Source organism: Ctenocephalides felis, unplaced genomic scaffold (genome assembly GCF_003426905.1).
Source record: "Ctenocephalides felis isolate EL2017-DRISC unplaced genomic scaffold, ASM342690v1 CF-g0.4_SCAFFOLD_01604, whole genome shotgun sequence".
NCBI classification, from domain to species: domain Eukaryota; kingdom Metazoa; phylum Arthropoda; class Insecta; order Siphonaptera; family Pulicidae; genus Ctenocephalides; species Ctenocephalides felis.
Genome location: NW_020537758.1, coordinates 10,508,746 through 10,521,980, shown reverse-complemented (window position 1 = coordinate 10,521,980; position 13,235 = coordinate 10,508,746). Strand labels below are relative to the sequence as shown.

The 13,235-nt window shown below is 27.9% G+C and overlaps 1 pseudogene; it reads left to right on the top strand.

Moving 5' to 3' along the window:
- On the top strand, nt 1-12,384 carry LOC113373342 (annotated as a pseudogene).
- The last annotated feature ends 851 nt before the right edge of the window (nt 12,385-13,235 follow it).

The window sequence follows — 13,235 nt, the reverse complement described above, 5'->3', positions numbered from 1 at the left end:
ATGACTACGGTATTTTACGATACGAACGGCAACTTTATTGCGATGATAGCAGCAGTTTTATATGGGCGCGATAAAAATTGTATTTATTGGCGTTGCATTTATAAAACTTGAAGGATTGAGCATTTTGATAAAAAAAATTATAAAACATACGTTGAATACAGCTTCTTTGCAGCCAGATATATATTACGCCTCTTTACTGAAAGATACACAATACTTTTTTTTTCATATATCTTACGCTCTATTATTATGTTTTTTTTTTTCCTATTTCCAGTTAGGGACAAACAATATGTGACAACTTTGCCTGAAGAAGAGCGAATCGCATGGATGTGGGTGCTCTTGTTTGCATTTGCTGTCCCAGAAATGGGAACACTCATCAGATCTGCAAGAATTTGCTACTTCAAAGTCTTCAAGAAACCATCTTCTACTGAATTCTTCATGGTGAGATAAAGCAATTTTAAATATCTTGCAATTTTGTACTTTGAGGCATCATTTTAAAGTGTATCAGTAGACAAATTAAATCTCAATTATAATTTTTTTCATTTGCAATTGTAAGTAATATTACGTAATAGTGTTAGATATCGTATTCGAATAAGATATATTCTAATTCAAGAAATGACAATAACCCATATATCTGCAAAAGAGAAGTGTTGTAACATGTTGTGTACCAGCTTATAAATTTAAACGGCGCCTTAATATGTAGATAATAGACGATTACATAATTTCATGTCCCTCTCGATCGGACCCTATTGTCTTTTATCTGGCTAACAATAGCACCTTTTCACGAATAATACTTTGAGAAAACCGGGGTAATAAATACTTATCTATAATATATAATACTAAATAATCCATAATACTAAAGCATTACAACTACGAATTATTCATTATTTTAATATCAAAGTGTATATAACAGTTGTTACTAGATTTTAGTACATTTTTAACTTCCCGTAGGGTAAGTTATTATAATGGGCCGAAAATCGTAATTGAAAATGTTTACATTTCTCGACGTTTTGAAGGTTTCTGAACGTTTTGGCATACTTCAGAAAAAATGGATGTGTGTGTGTGTATGTGTGTGTGTGTATATATGTATGTATGGATACAAATTTCCAGTCACGTTTTCGGGCGGATCAACCGATTTGAATGGTTCAAAAACATTCGATTCCTATTGATAGGGAAAAGAGCTGATTAGTTTTTGGCAAAGGCAGGTCCAGCCGTTTCGGAGATACGGAGCAACGAGTGCAGAAAATAGAAATCGACTTTTTGAGAGAACGGAATATCCGATTTCAATGATCTAAAAAACATTCAATTAGTAATGATTGGGAGAAGTGTTTATTAGTTTTTGGCAAAGGCAGCCCAGCGATTTCGAAGTTACGGGAGCTAAATATGTAAAAAATGGCAGTTTTTGAAAGAACTAAGTGTTCGATTTAAATGATTTAAAAACTTTCTGCTTGTCTTAAGAAAATTATTGATTTTGGAAAAAAAAATTGTATAATTTTTTTTTTTTTTTGTATTTTTTTTGTATATCGAAAATAATTACAATAATGTTACAATATTTATAATAATCTATTTGAAAACATTCAGTATTCCTCGAACATTTTGTTAAGGTACGGAAAGTTCCAGCAATTTGCCTTAAGACACGATGCCATACACCCCACTAGTTTTATCTTGTTTTTGATAATGTAAATAAATTAGAAAATGCGGAATAAAATTTTCGAGTTATTTGACAAAATGTAGAAAAATGTTCAAAAATTAAATATTGCTAATTAGGAAAATACTCAAGTGCGCATTTCAATTGCGAATTATTCAAAATTTTAATATACAAGTAGAAATAAAAGTTTTTACTATATTTTAGTAATTTTTTTATGTAGTTTCCACCAATGCAAACAATTATAATGCCCAGAATAAATTTTCCAAATTATTTGACAAAACGTAGAAAAATGTCATAAAATCAAATATTGCTAATTAGAAAAGTACACAAGTTCGCATTTCAGTTTAAAATAGCTATAATTGCCACTTTGCCAAAATTAATTTAGGCAAAACTTGTGTATTTCTTCTAATAGCTAAATTGTCTATTAAGTAAGCTTTTTTTCATATACATTTAGTATGTGTATTAATATGATTTTTTCCCCCGATCTCCCATGTCTTTCTGTATTAATTCAATCTCGATCTACATCCATCAATGGCGATCAGCCTCTCTTATGTTTCGCAGCGGTCGCCAAAACAATATATCATTGTGATTTATGCATTACGAGGCAATAAACATATTTTCAATTATGTTGCAGGCGTTCTTCATGGAGACAATGCACACAATAGGCTTGGCCTTATTTATTTACGTTATCTTGCCGGAGTTGGACGTTGTCAAAGGTGCCATGTTAACGAATTGCATGTGCTTCGTGCCCGGCGTCTTTGGTAAGTTTTATTTGGTCTGTTTTATTTTGGGAGAAGATATATGGAGGAATTTTGTCTAATGTGTCCGATTTGTAATGGATAGGGTAAAAGACAGTGGTTGAAAACTGTTTTGTAAGATAATTGATACAGTATTTTGAAGCAAGGGAGCAAACGTTTTTCTTACGTGGCGCTTGAGTACGAAAAGGGTGTATCCTAGTCAAGAGGCAACTTTGTAATTTTTGAAAAAAATATACTATCTATTTTTCAAGTTATTAATTAATGTTTTGAGAAAGATATTTAAGATTGAAAACAGACAAAAAAAATTTAATTCTTGCAGGTGATGAAGTGGAAGGTCACGTGACCATACACCTAATTTTAGCCTTCAAAATAATCTTAATAATTTTGTTTTTATTATTATTATTTTAATAAACTATGGACAAGTACAATTTTTGTTTTGCTTGTCTTAAACTGTCTTAACATTTTTTTGTACAATTTTTTTGATATTTTTAATTTTTTTAATAGTAAAAAATTGGATTTTGAGGATGAATTATAGTTTATATTAAACTGAGATTTATTTAAAAAAATTAGTTAAAATATGAAGTAAATCGTTACAGTAGAAGTTGAGAAATCATGGGTATCGTATCAAAAAATACTGTTTCGAGAATAATTCCTTTGAAATTTCGTAAAACAGAGGAGTATTATTTTTTAAAAATAGTAATAGTGAATAGTATTAGTGAAGAGAAGTCTATAAAAAAGACTCTCTAAAAATTTAAAGTAAATCGGTTCAGTAAAAATTGAGAAATCGTGGGTATCGTATCGAAAAAGATAGTATCGTTCAAAGTTTTGCTGAAACAAAAAAGTACCGATTCTTCAAAAATAGTAAAAAATCTGAATTTGAAGATGAGCGTAGTTTATACTAATGAGAAGTCTATAAAGAAGATTCTATGAAATATTTATATAAATTGGTCTAGTAGAAGTCGAGAAATCGTGGGTATCGTATCGAAAAAAAAAGTTTCGAGGCAAAATCGTTTAAAATTTCCCTAAATAGAGAAATATTATCGTGGTCGAACAGCTTCATCTCCTAAAATAATATTAATTTTGAAAAATCCCCTTCTATACACATTTTTAAAGAGTTAATCTTAGCCAACAAAAAAATGTATTTTTTGAAACATCTAGACTAGAACATATAAAAAATGTTTCTATCTCTAACATATAAGAAATATTAGTTTTGAATAAAATATCAATTTTTTTTGAATAAACTCTAAAAAATTGACTTATTTGAAGTAAATATTTATCGATACAACTTCTCATGCTATGAGTTTTAAAAAAAATTTAAAATAAATTATAGAGAAAAATGTTAATTAAAAACCATAGACCATCGTTGTGTTTATTCACATATTGCGAAGATATTTGTTTTTATGGCTAATTAAGAGTAACGCTAATTGATACTAGTGATAAAAGTGTGCTTTATTATAAATAAATTCAAAACAATTAGACTCATTTAAATAATTATTTGTATAATTTCTCACTATTTTCAAAAAATGAAATTCATGAGCTTTTGTTCAGCTATATTTACATTAAGTATAGATATTGATTTTATATAGCTAATAAAGTTTCAAAAACACAATTTCCTCATGTTGATAATTTTTATTGAGTATGTTTTTAATATAATTTAAAATATTTTAGGTTTACTATCTCGAGGCAGTAAAGAATCTAAAAGAGCCGTAAAAGTAATCGTCGATCTTGTTGCAATTGCAGCTCAGGTAAGAAGAACTATTTAATAATACTATACATATATATATATTATATATATATATATATATATATATATATATATATACATATAATATTAGTCAATTATTGTAGTTCAGTCAATATTTTGGAATAAGAATCGATTCTTATCACACTTTCAATTTTCGCAAGACATTTTTAACCATCATATAGCAAAAACTTTTTTCAAGTTATTGTTTTGTATTATTTTGTATCCATTTTTAAGATATTTTTAAACATATCTCATTCTAAAATTGAATTTTCGAAAATATTTTTTCATGTAATATTTATTAGTATTCACTTTTTCCGCGACTTTTCGGGCATTGTGCATTTACCTGATTTGGTACGTCGTTCCAGGTTGATGGCAAACGCGCTATTAAACATTTGCCGGACTTTGTAAAATCTGTTTTTTTTAAAAACTAGCAAGAAATTAACAGGATTATTATTGTACATTTTATTGTTTATATTTTGATGAATGATATAGGCTAAATTTTGAATCATTTGATACACCTGTATGGGTAATAAATAGTTACAAGTTACATAGTGCAACGCTCTATTAGACATTTGCCGGACTTTGTAAAATCTGTTTTTTTTTAAAAACTAGCAAGAAATTAACAGGATTATTATTGTAAATATTATTGTTTATCCTTTGATGAATAATAAAGAATAAAGGCTAATATTTTGAATCATTTGATACACCTGTATATATAATAAATAGTGAGAAGTTACTTAGTGTACATATATCAACTTTGGCTCGTTAAGTATAAAGATATTAAATTCAGTACAATGTTTTCCATAATCATATTTAGTAAGTAATATCGCTTTGCATGGGTGTAAATTTTATAAAAATAATTTTAGTTGAAAGATATTTAAAACAAATGTTGAAACCGTGGTGAGTATTGCTTTTAAAAAAATCCGGAACTATAATTATTTGGGACTGTTGAGGGCATTGTATTGGAAAAACACCGTTTTCAATTGACAATCATAAAAATCTTAATTTTTTTGTTGTAAAATACAAAGTATGTCATATATTTATTATATTATTAATTTTATTAGTGATTTTATTAGTGATTTTATTAGTTCAGGGTTCAGTTTAAAAACAAAAATCAGACCATACAATTTAACATATTCAAGAATGAAAATTGGACACTGTGATATTGGAAACTTGACCACTAGTTTCTGATGGTATTTTTATAATTTATTATATGTATATGTATATGTATTTAATTTAACACATACTTCATATTATCTGTAAGTTTATCACCCATTGATATCTCGTATTATATTATGAAATTGTAACGCTCCAATTACATTACAAGACATTCGCATTGCGTTCAGAAAGTGTCTACGTCTTGTCGTTGATAATAGACAGACAGCTAGTAAAAAATTTCAAAATTTAACAAAATTCAATTAACAACCCTTCAAATTCATTAAATATAAATATTTAATAATTTATAAAAAATTTAAAAAAATCTGTTTTGTAATCATGCAAATACCATGCAAAGCACTTTTGTTACGGAAAACTAAGGACCAATTATTATTAGTTCGTCGTTAGTAGGGTCGCCAAATTTAATTACCACTTGTTATGCTACATAATTTATATTTGCATAGCATTGTCATCATTACATCTATTATATATATTCATGTATTAAACAAACTTAATATATTGTAATCACTTTGAATGAATGAAGTTTTCTCGTTGAATATCATTATGGGCACAACTAGTGTAACCGCCTAAAAAAGGTGAATTTTGGGAATTTATATTAAAAAAACTACTTCATCAATCATTTCTAAATTTTAGGAATATATTTATACATGTCTTAAGAATATAGAGTAATATTTTTAAAGAAAAAAGTTATATATTTTTTAAGTTATCGTCGATTTCCAACAGCGCGACAAATTCAACTAGTTGTACGTAGCCAAATATTTTCATGCTTGCTAGTAGCTCCTTTGTGTTCAACTAAATTTTTCATGCGTAAAATTGATGGAAAATCACAAAATTCATTCCAAAATGATTTTTTCAATTATGTTACTATTGGCTCTCGTTCAATGATTTATGTATATCTATATATGGATTTATCTATCGAGTTCTTGTACTTTCACAGGTGACCGGCTTTGTTGTGTGGCCACTTCTGGAAGGCAAAGCCGAGCTCTGGCTAATTCCGATCAGTATCGCCTGCATATCTTGTGGCTGGTGGGAGAATTATGTCTCTGATCAGAGCCCTTTAGGTAATAAAATAATTAGAATAAAAATAGGATAATAGAAATATAGAGTTATTTGACAAAAACCAAAAAAATGCCCCGAAATTTCTGCTAAATGCTAAAGAATGTGAAAGATCGAATTCAAAGGCGTTTTATCCTAAAGTTTTATATCGGAGTGTATATAAATGTTGGTACGGAATCGTAGTAAAATTTATCTAGTTTCTCCCTATCTAACTGAAAAGGGATGCTTTCATATGCTATTTGTGAGTTATTAGGTTGTCAATATCTCCCTTCCGCTTTTTTGCTCTTGGTTTATAATACAAAAAGGCGGAAGGGAGATATTTACACCTAATATTTGACAAAAACCAAAAAAATGTTCCGAATTTTCTATTTATTTCCAAAGAATAATGAAAGATCGAATACAAAGTCGTTTTATTCCAAACTTTTATATCGAAGTGTATATAATTGTTGGCATGGAATCGTAGTAAATTAACTGATTTATTAATAATAAAAGTAGGGGTGCAAAACAATATAGATAAAGAAGGATACTTATATCTTTTTGATACAAAATCTGTAAAATCCGTCATTGTATTATTAAATATTTTTGACTGCGTCTTATCAAGAATATATCATTCTAAGACTTATAATTGCGACACAGAAGATTTTTTAATGAAATACATTAATTTTTTTTGAAAATATTTAAAAAAATTAAACTTAATTTTTTGGCAAAAAATACTTTTGTAAGAGACAAACAACCAAAATCAACCGAAATATTTATGTTCCTTGTTTTAAATATATTCTATAAAAATATGTACTTGATCTTTGATTTGTTTTATATTGTTATTAAATGAAATTCTTATAAGATAGTCTATTAAATCTAAATAGGCTGACCGTTGGGTTGCATAAACAGTATTAAAGGATTTTTTTACCATCAGGAGAATCTAAAGATCTACAAGCTTTAAATAAACTATCTCAATATTATAACATTTTTTCTTTAAGTTATTGCATTACATAATACTAATGTTAGGCCTAATAATGTTTTAGAGTTGTATTTTACTGTAACATAATTTATTTTCTGTAATTACTAAATTTAATCCTGTATCCGCAATATAAATAAATAAATATAGAAGTATAACTATAAATAAAAAGGCATCAGAGCTCTTAAAACAGAAGTTCTGATTGTTGTTAAAAATGAGAATAAAAAAACATTTTGACTGTCACTTATGTCAGTTTGAAAAAAATGTTGAAAACTGATCGAAAAAATATTTAACAAAATACTGAAATAAACGAATAAAATTTAATTTGATTCACAACTTTATGTGAAATAATACTATGTTGGGTATATGAGATACAGTAATTAATTTAGTTTACAATGAAAATTTTATACCATTAAATTAAATTTTAAATTAAATTAAATTTATGAAATTTTATTTAATCTTTTACCGTGATAATTTTAATAATATACTTAATTACATACTTTATTTTTTAACTTGCCCATGGAGAAACTTACGTTTTAGCTAGAAAATTCGGTTTGCTAATTATATTTTATTTTGATTATTTATTTATTAATTTTTGCTTTAAGTCTGCAGTGTGAATTAATACAAAAAAAGTAAACAAAAATATATTTACTATTCCTACATTTATTATTATTTTATTTCATATGAATTTTACTGTATTATCACATTGTCTTCAATTTTTTCCCAGGATTTATGAAAAAATTAGGTCGCATGAAAGAAAACATGAAGCACTCCCGATATTTTTGTTATATATTCATTAGCGTTTGGAAACTAGTCGTATTTTTTGGATCATTACTTTTTATCATTTGGGCCAAAGGCGATGACGTCGGCAATTTCTTCCTCATGTTCAAGTCAGGATTTGGAGACCACAAAATTATCGTCGAAGAAGTCGTAAGTATAATAGACATATGTAATTTATTATTATTAAGATAATATATATATATAATAATTATTTTTATTATAATATTTTTTTCCTCAGGTTCAACAGTTTCAAAGTGGTACTATATTATCTGATGCAAGTGAATAGCTCAACAAGGCGATTCGATTGACAAAATGGCTGCAAACAACGCACCAATATTTTTGCTTATTATCCAAATTTTGTCGGCGTATTTTTGTTACGTCTTCGGCAAATTTTGCTTGCAAAATTTTAATCCAAGGTTTCAGCTACGCCTTTCCTGTAAATCTTACCATACCAGTTTGCATATCTCTTCTGATAGCAGCTTGTGGTATAAGAAATGGTGATCCTTGCTTTTTCCATGGTACATTACCTGATTATTCTTCGAAAGTCCACCAGCTTATTTTTTGGAGGAATTTTTGTCCAGGCAAATGGCCTGGGTTTGGTTACTCTGGTTGTTGTCACAAACTTGGATTACTTTGCATATTTGGACACCAAAATGCGAACGTTTGGCAACCACTGAAAAATTATTTGTATCGCCAATGTATAATGCACTTTTGATTGATCAATCTATGGGGTTGAACAGAAGACGAGACGATCAAGCTGATGTCAAACTGAGGTAATAAAATCAATTAATAATCAAAAGTAGCAAATTTATTGTTTTTCTAGTATTATTTATTATTCAGAAATTTTATTTATTTTATTTCTTCATTTTATTTTTATTATTATTTGCTTTTATTTTATATTAAATCATCATACTACGGAATTCTTTTATTGTAAATTCTATCCTTTGGTACTCTATTATTTAATTTATGTTATTATTTATTATTATTGCTAGATGTTAAATTATTTAACAGTTGTAATAAATATTGTAATTAAAAAAAAAAATTATGTAGAGGGCATAAGATTGATACCACGGGATAAACGGCTACATTGTCAACTTGTTAACAAGCAAATTTATAGCTGTTTTTGTGAGAAATTTGTGCGATTTTATATTTTTATAATTTAATACACATATTAAGAAAAAACATACTAAAATTTTGTAACTCTATTATAACATTTTATGTTTTTAAATATTTTTCAAAATACTCATAAAACCGTGGACTTGCAACTATTGCAAGAGTGCATTTGTTTACAAAATTGCACACTTATGGCTTTTTTTGTTAGAAACATATGTGATTTTATATTTTTATAATTGAGTACATATATTAGGCAATAACATACTGAAATTTCATAGCTCTAGCAAAATATTGTATATTTTTAAAACATTTTTCAAAAGTACTTCTTGTATCATGTCTAACCGTCGATTCGCAACTAATAAAAATAGAGTATGAATAGAAATATATATTAAATTTATTTATAACACGGATTTTATTACAAAAGTTATTGATTTTTGCATTGTGTGCATTGCAATTTTTAGTTTCTTCTGTTAGAAACATATGTGATTTTATATTTTTATAATTGAGTACACATATTAAGAAATAACATACTATAATTTCATAACTGTATTACAACGCTTTATATTTTTTAAATATATTTTAAGCCGTCAATTTCTTTACGTCAAAACGTTTACTAACGTTTTTGTGTATAAATATAACTACGAACAAAACTTCTTACTACAAATCAATCATGATTTACCAACAAATACTAAAATCAATAACTTTTGTTATGAAAAACAATTTAAAAGTAATTTTATCAAAAATTTCTTGACCAGTATACAAGTTCATCCATGGTATTGGTTTTTGAGGAGCTCTCAGGGACATACCGTTTGTACTACAGTCTTAAATTTTTTTAGTATAATTAAACAAGAAGTCTATTTTAACTACAAATGATAAAATCAATAACCCTTGTTATAAAATACGATTTAAAAATAATTTTATCAAAAATTTCTTGACGAGTACACAAGTTCATGCATACAGTTGTTGGTTTTTAAGGAGCTTTCAGGGACGCACCGTTTGTACTACAGTCTTAAGAATTTTCAGTATAATTAACCAAAATGTCTATTTTAACAACAATAATTAAAATTAATAGTTCTTGTTATAAAATCCGTGTTATAAGTAAATTAATAGATATTTCTATTTATACTCTATTTTTATTAGTTGCGAATCGACGGTTGGATATGATATAAGCGGTACTTTTGAAAAATGTTTAAAATATACAATATTATACTAGAGCTATGAAATTTTAGTATGTTATTACCTAATATATGTACTCAATTATAAAATATAAAATCACATATGTTTCTGACAAAAAAGCTATAAATGTGCAATTTTAAAACAAATGCGCTCTTGCATATCTAGTTCCATAGTTGCTAGTCCCACAGTTTTTGATGAGTATTTTGAAAAATATTTAAAAATATAAAACGTTATACTAGAGTTACAAAACTTTAGTATGTTATTTCTTAATATGTGTACTAAATTAATAAAATATAAAATCACACAAGATTCTCTTAAAAACAGCTAAAATCAATAACTTTTGTTATAAAATACGACTAAAAGTAATTTTATCAAACAATTCTTGACTAGTACACAAGTTCATGCATACAGTTATTGGTTTTTAAGAGCTCTCAGGGACGCACCGTTTGTACTACAGCCATACAATTTTCAATATAACCAAACATATTTCTATTTTAACAACAAACATTAAAATCAATAACTTTTGTCATAAAAAACAATTTAAATTTAAAAGTAATTTTATCAAAAATTTCTTGACCAGTGTACAAGTTCATCCATGGTATTGGTTTTTGAGGAGCTCTCAGGGACACACTGTTTGTACTACAGTCTTAAAATTTTTCAAATAATTAAACAAAATGTCTCTTTTAACTACAAAAACTAAAATCAATAACTTTTGTTATAAAAAACAATTTAAAAGTGATTTTTCAAAAATTCTTGAGTTTATGCCTACAGTTGATTTTCAAGAAGTATTTTTTACCTTCTTAGGATTTGGCTGAAATCGAGAAAGAAAAAGGTGACGAGTACTACGAAACCATATCAGTGCACACAGACGGATCAGCAAATCAAAAAACAATAAAATCATCAGATCATATAACCAGAATATACGCATGTGCCACCATGTGGCACGAAACCAGAGACGAAATGATAGAATTTTTAAAATCTATTTTACGTCTGGACGAAGATCAATGTGCTCGACGTGTAGCCCAGAAATACCTTCGAGTCGTTGATCCTGATTACTACGAATTCGAAAGTAAGGGGATAATTGACTCACATTTCAATATTTGGGTTAAATATACTCATTGTTTTATTTTCAGCACACATTTTCTTCGATGACGCCTTCGAAATATCGGACCACAACGACGACGATTCCCAAGTCAACAGATTTGTAAAACTTTTGGTCAATACAATAGACGAGGCAGCTTCTGATGTACATCATACAAATATCAGAATACGTGCTCCTAAAAAATATCCAACACCTTACGGTGGTAGACTGGTATGGACTTTACCAGGGAAGACCAAAATGATTGCTCATCTTAAAGACAAATCTAAAATTAGGCACAGAAAACGATGGTCACAAGTCATGTATATGTACTACTTGTTGGGGCATAGGTTGATGGAATTGCCTATATCAGTCGACAGAAAAGCTGTTATGGCTGAGATGAGAATACTTATTTGCTAACTTTGGATGGTGATATTGATTTTCAACCTCAGGCCGTACAATTGTTGGTGGATTTGATGAAGAAGAATAAAACTTGGGAGCTGCTTGTGGACGTAATCCATCCTATAGGCTAGGTAATTATATTAATAATCACATGGATAACCTAAAGGATATTATTTTTAATTATGTTTCTATTACCAGGTCCTATGGTGTGGTACCAAATGTTCGAATACGCCATCGGTCATTGGCTCCAAAAAGCAACAGAACACATGATAGGCTGTGTACTTTGTAGTCCTGGTTGTTTCTCCCTTTTAGAGGCAAAGCCCTTATGGATGACAATGTTATGAAAAAATACACACCAAAATCTGATGAAGCCAGACATTATGTCCAGTACGATCAAGGCGAAGATCGATGGCTTTGCACACTTTTGTTACAAGAGGTTACAGAGTCGAATATTCAGCTGCTAGTGATGCTTATACACATTGCCCAGAAGGTAAAAAATAGTAAAAAAATTTGTAATCTTATATATCTCGATCAAATGATTCGGTTATACTCGAAAACGGCTAAACCGATTTGGCCAGTCTTAGTCTTGCAAAACTCGTGCTAACCAGTAGGTTGTCGTAACAGTGAGATCTTATGCATAGAAACTTTACATTTTTAATTTGAAAATTTTTGTAGAAGCGTAATTTGAATAAAACAATGGACGGTGGCTAATACGTCAAATGTCAAACGTTTTTGTCAGATGATGTTCAATTACGTTTAATAGGAATATTGTGTTCGTAGTTATATTTATACACAAAAACGTTAGTAAACGTTTTGACTAAACAAATGACGGCTTAAAATATATTTAAAAATATAAAGTGTTGTAATACAGGTATGGAAAATTATATTATGTTATTTCTTAATATGGTACTGAATTTTATAAAATTATAAAATCAAACATATTTTTAAGAAAAAACTACAAAATTGCAATCCACACTTGCATACTCTACTTTTATTAGTTGCCACTCGACGGTTGGGCATGATATAAGAAGTACTTTTGCAAAATGTTTTAAAAATATACAATATTATACTAGAGCTATGAAATTTTAGTATGTTATTTCCTAATATATATACTCAATTATAAAAATATAAAATCAAATATGTTTCTAACGAAAAAAACTAAAAAATTGCAATGTACACTTGCATACTCTATTTTTATTAGTTGCGACGGTTGGATATGATATAAGAAGTACTTTTGAAAAATGTTTTAAAAATTTACAATATTATACTAGAGCTATGAAATTTTAGTATGTTATTACCTAATATATGTACTCAATTATAAAAATATAAAATCAAATATGTTTCTAACAGAA